Below are 8,436 nucleotides of genomic sequence, written 5' to 3'. Positions count from 1 at the left end.
GGAATAATGAAATGGGACTCATATAACTTAAGGAAAATGTCGTTATCTCCATGAAATGGAAACGCAAATATCCAGCCCGACCTCCATGTATTTTTACAACATCTTCTATCAGGAAGGCTCCCAACAATAGGGCCAGTTAAGCACAATAAGCCCCAAGGAAGCCTCCCCTGCCGAAGCAAACAACGATTACACATTAAAAAGCATGTTCGAAAGATAAGTTTGTAAGGAAGATAAAAAGTCTCCAGCAGGGCTGATAGTTGGGTGGCAAAGCTGCTCCGAAGGTTGGTGACACACGAGCAGGCTGAAAAAGCTTCGCTGCTAAGTGCGAAAAGTAGGAAGAGTTATTCTGTGAGCAGCCGCTTGATTTCCTATTGATGGAGAGCGCGGGGTGCTGGGGATGGTGGGGCGCTCGGGATGGCGGCTGGAAATGGGCTCAGCAAGGCACTGCCTGGCAGCTCTAGCAAGGCAATTAAAAGTTAACATGAAAAAAAATTCAAATCAATATGCTCCACAATCGGAAACCAATGGTGTGCAGGGGAAGAAAGGGGAAAGGGATATTGAATGCAGTCATTTCATACCTGATCTTCTGCCGGTTTTTGCTTTTATTGGTCTATTTTTCCTATCTTGCTCGCTCCAAAAAACCAATTTTCTTTTTTGCCCCCTCCCCTAGGTTGGTTTTTCAAACAGATACAATTCAGCAGAGGAAAGGCCAGTCCAATAAAATAGAAACCCCTCATTTATTTTTTTTTCGAAACACAGCTTTGTTGTTAATCAAGCCAGCCGTCGAGAAAGAGTCCGGCTGTCCTTTGGCTGCTGCTGGGATTCCGTGTAACAGAATGGGTCAGGGCACTGGGCTTTTTTCCCAGTCGGTCAGTGTGTCAGTGATGTCAGGGCCATAGCGTGACTCTGGAATTTACATCTGTTCCCCAGCATTGCTGAGCTGGGGATATGGGTGGCACATGTACACCTCGGGATTCCTTAGTCATAAACAAAGTGTTTGACCTGTTTCATTCCTCAGGGCACGAGGTGGAGCAACTGAATTTATGTACTGGGAATGGCTGGTTTATGGCTGACCCTGGAGGGCCACTGACTCAACCTATTTCTGGCTGAAGATGTTAATAAGGATGCAGAAGGTGTCTCAAGTGGGCAGCAAAGCTAACATTTAAGAGAGAATGCCTAAAATGTTTTGTAGTACACAGATATAATTGTTAATTAGCAGGCACACCAGATATAGTATCCACTAATACTCAGTGGTAAAATCCATCTTCAATAGCAAAACTGCCTTCAGCTCGCATGCTCAGCTCCTGTAAGAGAGGGCTCCGCTCTAATTTATTTTTCAGTGAGCTTGGGATGGAAACCTGGGTTTGTATGATGGGAAAATAAATACACTTTTGAAGAAAAAAATGGGGTTTGGGCTGCTAATCCCTGGGAGGGGGAGGGCCATGCTCAGCCTCCTAACCAAAATAAGTTGGTTAAAAATAAATAAATGGTTGAGCCTGCTAGGTGTGAGCATAATCATTTTACTATATGATCTATGTGTTTCATTAGTTGAGGTACACATTTCGCTATAATAAATGTGCTTCAGCAAATGATCTATGCATTTCTTTCTGGAATGTATGTGTTTCACTGGGAAAGGTATGTGTTCATCAGCTATGAGTAATGCCCCTGACGGCACTGCATTATATTGCTCAGCTGGTATCAGCTCAGCGCTGCACATCCATTCCCGCTCGGCCGCAGGCGCCAATCCAGCAGGACGGCACCGGCCAGGCACTGCCGCTCCTGGGCTGGAGGGAGCTGGGACCGGGGAGATGGAGCAGAGGAGGCAAGCGAGAGGGCAAACAGAGGTGCGAAAAGCAGGGAAGGTTGTTGGCGAGGGCAGGTCAGGCTTTGGCAGTACTCCCAAGGGATAAGCCCATCGGGAATGCAGTGGAGGATGCAGCTGGAGGTTTGCCCATCCGCTCTGTCCTCAAGTCCTCAGCGGTCCTATCTAGTCAGCCCCCTAAGAGTAAGGTGATTTCTTTGGCTTCCAAAGCTCACCCAACAGAGTAACATCTCCCAGGATTTCAGTGAGCCAGCCCTGCAGGGGCATCCCCATCACCACTCCAAATTTTGAGTTTTCTCCTTGTCTTCCTTGGCACTGCCACTGTGTTTTGGAAATTGTCCCTGCCAGCACCTGAGGCGACTAAAGCTAAGTGAACAACTGAGAAAAGGTTTCTTAACTGCTTGATAATCAGTCCCCTCCCCCAGCAAAGCTCCTTGCCCATTACAGCATTGTTATTCACTTGTAATGACATCGCTTATTACCGCAGAATACATATTAGTCTTGGCCATGGGACTAATGATTTGTATCTGAGCCTTCATTTTAAAATCACTTTTCATCAATACATCCATTTTTATAGATACAGCTTTATATAATTCATTACACATATTTCCCTTTACTGACCTATTTTGCTGTACCCTGCATCTATCACTGTAGATGCTATTCTGCTCTCCTGAAAAAATCCTGCCTTTTCTACATTTCTCTTCATTAATATGCTCAGGAGCTGTGGTCACATGTATTTTTGTATTATCTTATAGTTTCCTCCCCTCTGTCTGAACAAAAATGGTGATTCTAAAAAGGACTGTAAAATCTGAATGAATCTGAATTAATTAGGAACTCTATTGATGTTACATAATGCCCATTTCAGTTTACCCGGTATATATTTTCTGATTAGTTCCACTCGCTTTCTCTTTCTCTCCTCAAAAAAAAAAACCCAAAAAAACCACCCAACCAAAATCTAAATATTTTCATAGTGTGTCATTTGGTGGAAGCAGTTTTAAAGGAAACCATTTCTGATGGAACTAGTTCAGTGCTGAAATAGGGCTGAGCGTAGCTCACGCTCCAAACTGGGTCAGCCAGGAACACTGGAGACCATTAGGAGACCTGAAGTATCTGTTTTCCACGAGGGAATAAATATTTTGGGTCAGGCCCTCAGCAAGTCTGAGTTGGAATAGGTCACGGATTTATAAGCAGCTCTGGCTGTGTGTTGTTATATGCACCTGCCGGTAATGCGCCAGTCACCGAGCAACAGGATCATCATTAAGGGCCTCGTTAAGAGGGGATAATGATAGTCCCTTTTGCCTGTGAGTTTGAGAAGTGGAAATGTCATGGATGAGCCCGCTACTCTGCATGCTTTCATCACCCCTTGGTGTCTGTGTTGGTGTAGTGCCTGCAGGCTCAAGGGAGGGAAAGAGCCCCATGTGCTGGGCTCTGTGTGTGGTTCTGAAGGACCCAAACCAGCCATCTGCCCTTCAGGGCTTCCAGGGGCCTTGGGAACGTGCCCCCAGGGCTGGAGCAATGAGCTTGGAGGCACAGTGGAGTATCCCACAGGCTCTCCCATCACTTTTGCCCACCAGCTGATGCTGATGCAGCTGCCCCAGCAGGAATTTCTCCGTACTCTGCAGGTCTGTGCTGGTCTCCCTGGTGGAGCAGAGCCAGCTGGAGCAGAGCAGGCTTCCTCCATCCCAGTGTAATTTCTGAATGTGCCTGAGGGTAGGACATGCCCATGCCTAAGGCTGTCCTCAGGTCCCACACAACAGCTTTGGAAGCTGCAGAGTTCAGTTTGGGTATGAGGGGAGAAGGGGCTGGAGGTGGTGCTGCTGCTGAACATTGATGGACACACAACAGGACGCTGCTGGTCTGCAGCACCCACCTTCCCTCTCAAAAAAATGGTGCACAATGCCCTTGTTTCCCCCCCAACACCACAACTCCTGTCTTATCTCCTCCTTCAGCTTTTTTCTCTGTCCTATTTTTTCTGGGCTTGCGGGGTACGTCAGAATACCTGCCAAATATTTGCTGAATCAAGACTATGATTTGTCTATGATTCTCCATGCTCATTTGCTGACTGTAAATTTTTGCTTAAACTCTGGGACATACTTTTTTAATTTGCTGTGAATTGCTGTATCCTTTTCAGATGTTTTTGCTACCATAGCATTATGGTTATGAAATGAAGTTCAAAGAACACTGGTGGGAAGAAGATAGACTGAAGCATTACTTTGGCTTGTAAAATAAGGTGGGGGGAAAGAATCAGTTTGTACAGATGACCACAAATCTTAAATTACTCTGATGTTTTGGTCATCACCGGCAGCCTCACTGGGGAGATAAATCAATTTTTGGCAGCTGCAGGCAGCAATCTGACTCGGGGCCAGAACAGCTCCAGCTTGACTGGAGAGACACAATAAAAGTTAGGGGGGTGCTCTCACAGGAGGTTTCCTGAAGGTGCAGAGGGATGGGGAAGGACAGGGAGGAATTGAATCCATAAAACAATATTCCTGGTTAGCCTATCATTTTCATGAATTCAAACATATATGCAGAGCCTGACATTTGCAAACTTGATGTGCTCCTGCCTGTTTCCAATCTCTAAAATAAACACAGCATGAAGGAGGTTGCAGTTGTTTGAATCCACTTTGTTTGTTGCTGTTTTTTATTAGAGAGTGATTTAATGTGCATGGCAGGAGTAAAAACTACTAGTTTTATATTCTTTTAATCTCAAATTGAAGCTAAACTTGATTTTCTAAAATGCTAAAACCAGCTCTGGTCTAATACAAGATTCTTGAAGGCTGTAATGTTGGGCTTTTGTCAGGGTAGAAAATCTCTGGTAATGGTATGCCAGATTGTCAAGCTAAAGTGTTTATAATGAGAATTATTTTGCTTTAAACCATGGTAAAAATATTGTGCAAACTATAGCTCATCTGCTTCTTTCTGCAGTTTCTTTTTTACCTTATATGCAGTTAATTTTGGAACTCATTTTCAGCGATTCTCAAAATAGCCTGAATTACTGGTGTGCTGCTCTTATCTTTGTTTCTTTGAATCTGCAAGAAACTGCCTCAAATGGTCAATGATTATCTAATATTTGTCACAGGCCATCTTTCCTGCAAATCCATTTTCCATGTGTGATAATCACACCCAGTTGCAGACCCACAGCCGCAAAAGTGTTGAACAACATACTCGACACATCCATGTAATGGGTGATATTCTCATGCCAAACAATTTCAGAGTACTGTCAGTGCCAAATATATTCCTGGCCTTAAATGCTGTTTTCCCCCTCGTTGCACATATAATCTCTGCTTTCCCTGCCATAACTCAGTGCTTGGAGTGGCTAATGACAGCTGATGATGGTGATGATGCATTTTAATACGTCTACCAGGCCAGTACATGTGTAAGATCCTCCCTGCTTCCTATTCTTTCCCCCACATCAAACAGAGGGAAGGCAAAGGCAGTGCTGCATTTTTATTTTTTTATCTCAGGATCAGTGACACAATATCAGACATTGGTGGGGTTAAGGCAGAAACCCATTGGGAGAATTTGTTTCTTGTGGAAATGTCTGCGGAGCTCCTTTCCAGATACCTGTTCCAGGCATTCCCAGTGGGTTGGTGTCTCTCAGCAGAATTTTTGATTTCGAATCCTGTACAACAAAAAACAAGTGAAAATCTTGGAAATGGCATCAGCTCTAGGGCAGTTTCCATGTGGTATTTTTGAAACACAAGTACAGGCTGACCTTCCTATACTTCAGTCATATGGGGGTGAGTGGATGGAGAAAGGGAGATGAAGAGACCAGGACTGTTCACTGGTCAAATCAACCATTTCCCTTCTGATATCACTGGTTTCTCTATTTTCTTCTACACTTAATATTATGGAAAGTATGAGGTATTTCAGACCTCCTTTGTGAGCTAGTCTAATACATCATTTATAAGTACTGCTTAGTAAAAGTTTATTGATTGCACCTCAGATTTTGATAGACTGATATCACAGCTGAAAACCGTGATTTATGAAATTTTTTTAGCAGTAAGTAATAATAATAGGACAGGGTGTTGAGGGAACAAGCCCATAGAGGAGTAGAAAAAAAAAAAACCACCTGTGTTTTTGCCTGAATCAAGAGTATGTAGGAAACACATGTAGTTGTGATCTTTGTCACCAGAAGAGATTTGGCAGAGATTTGACAAGCACATATCTTGGTGCTAATTTGGGCTTCTCCACCACTAGGGGAAAAGCTTCCATGTACAAAACTCTCTACTTGCTGCCAGAGCACGATAGTGTCTGAACAAGGAAGCACCTGTGAGGGGGAATTGTGCCCCTTTGAACTCCAGAGAGGGGTCCTATTGGGAAACCAGTCTATGCCCTCTCCTGGTAGTCTGCTGGATGGCTTCCCAAAGGGAAAATTGCTGGCAGATCACACAGGTTTGGGGGGAAATGTCTGGAAATAGGTCATCCTGACAAAGAGTATTCTAGAATTTCGGGTTTTCTTGAGGGCAGCGTGAATCAGTGGTGATTCCAGAGGGCTGAAGTGGGAGAGCTAAAGGGCTTCAGAGAGCAGCAGTTACGTCTTCACAGCTTAAGTTTCACCGTTATCCTAATTATCATCACTAAGGGATTACTCAAGCGAAACTTTATTATTATTATCATCATCATCATTAATTTTGAGGCAGGAATTGTAGACATTACGTGTATGTACCCTGCAATTAGAATTTTTACAAGATTTAAACCCTCATCAAGAGGACAAAGCAGAAAAATTTACTGGGTTGCTAATCTATAAAGCCTTTGGGACTTCATATCAAAAGTTCTCTTACACGTGGTAACCAAGAGCCTTTAATTTCACAGTGTTTTTTAATGGTAGAAAAAAAATCCCAGCAATCCACAGAGTCTGGTCAAAACCTTCGGGCTGCATATTCATGCATACAGGAGAGCTCTTACAACACCCCACTTGGTGTCTGAAATACTCTTCGGAGCATGGAGCTGCTCCAAAAAGATAGGGTTACATCACAGTAATCAAGCACAATCAAATCCAAGCTTCCACCTGCAGTTTGCCATTGCATTTGGATGGGGTTTTGTATAAGCAATTGTGTCATACCAGTAACGTGGGTTGATTAATGCAGGGAACAACATGATGCTCCCTTAGCCTTACAGCGCCGTTGCTGCCTGGGTTTGCTCCAAGAGAAACCCCACGTAATTAACATGACTCTCACCCTTTCACTTTTAACATGCTTCCTAATTAAGCTCTTCAGGATCTGAACTTCACTCTCAGGCTGCAGTGGCTGCAAAATGATTTATACCCCCATGATGGTCACTAGCGCCAACCTTGCTGTCAGGAAAGCACGCCGAAGCATTTAACACTTTGAATTATTTTATTCCTTCTCCCCTCCTGTTTGAGTAGGGAGGGCTGGTGCAAAACCTTGCATTTCAAAGCCAGCTCATCAATGTGCAAATGTGTCCATAGGCCATCTCTTACCCGTTTGTGTATAATGAACATACATACGTAAGGGATGATAAGGATGCACATAAAAAGCCTTTGACCTGTAATTAGCCCATCTTGCTTTTTTTTTTTTTAAAAAAAAAATCTTTATGTCACTCCATTTGCAGATTAATTAAACCTAATAGATGTAATGAAACGCAAAGAGAGCCGATCGCTTTGTAGAGATTTAATATTGATTTGTACGCTAAACTGGCTTTAGTGTATTTTAAACAATTATTGCCAATAGATAAATGTCTGCAACAACTCTTTTATGTAGAAACAGGTCTTGTTGAGGTACAAAGTCTACCTATGCATGTAGTTGATATCTAACCCTCCCCCCGCCCCCATTTGTATTTGCACAGCACCTCCAGCTCCTTAGCTGAGAGGTGCTGTTTACACAATATTATTTTAATTTCACATGACAAATGTGCTACCATGAAGCTAAACATTCATCATTACCCGGGCACGCTTTCCTCCTCTGTGGGGAGAAGCAGTGTCAACTACTGGCACAGGCTCTCAGCAGATAACACCAGCTGGGGAATAGCAGCAGTGTTCCACAGAAATCCCATTGCTGGCAAAAAATTCGCAGTGGATGTGCCCAGGGGCCGGAGGGACCTCGGGTACCACGGCTCCTGAATTGGGCTGGGATTCTGCCTTCCAAAGCCGCGATTCCCTGACTGGTTCAAGTCTCAGCAGAGTGGGCTGCAAGGGCAGGCAGCCCCGCCTGCCTTCATCCATCGCCGTGCCAAAATGGGAAGGACGTGGAGCCGGCAATGATGATGAGAGCTCACATGAATCCCCCGGGCCTGCAAGCAGGGTTTCCTAATTGTCAGCTGTGCTGCGCCAGGCTTGTTTAAAATAATTAGAGTGCAGCGGCTTAAACAGACCGGGGAGGGTCGGGGTGGGCTTTTTTTTTTTTCCTTTTTTTTTTTTTCTTTTTTTAATCCCTCCATATGGGTTTTTATCAGTTGCTATCAGCTCCCTGCTCATTTCTGACACCATCACTCTGCCAGGCAGGGGGATGGGGAGGGGGGAGGGGGAAGCAAGGTATTATATTTTAAGTACACGAACGCATTCAGAAAGAAAGAGGACGAACCAGCTCCAATGTATGCGATGGATGGAAACAATACCGCCAGCACACTCAAACTATATTATTAAAAAAAAGGCG

The sequence above is a fragment of the Parus major genome, chromosome 4, assembly GCF_001522545.3.
Source record: "Parus major isolate Abel chromosome 4, Parus_major1.1, whole genome shotgun sequence".
Classification (NCBI taxonomy): Eukaryota; Metazoa; Chordata; class Aves; order Passeriformes; family Paridae; genus Parus; species Parus major.
Note: the sequence above shows the minus strand (reverse complement) of the source record.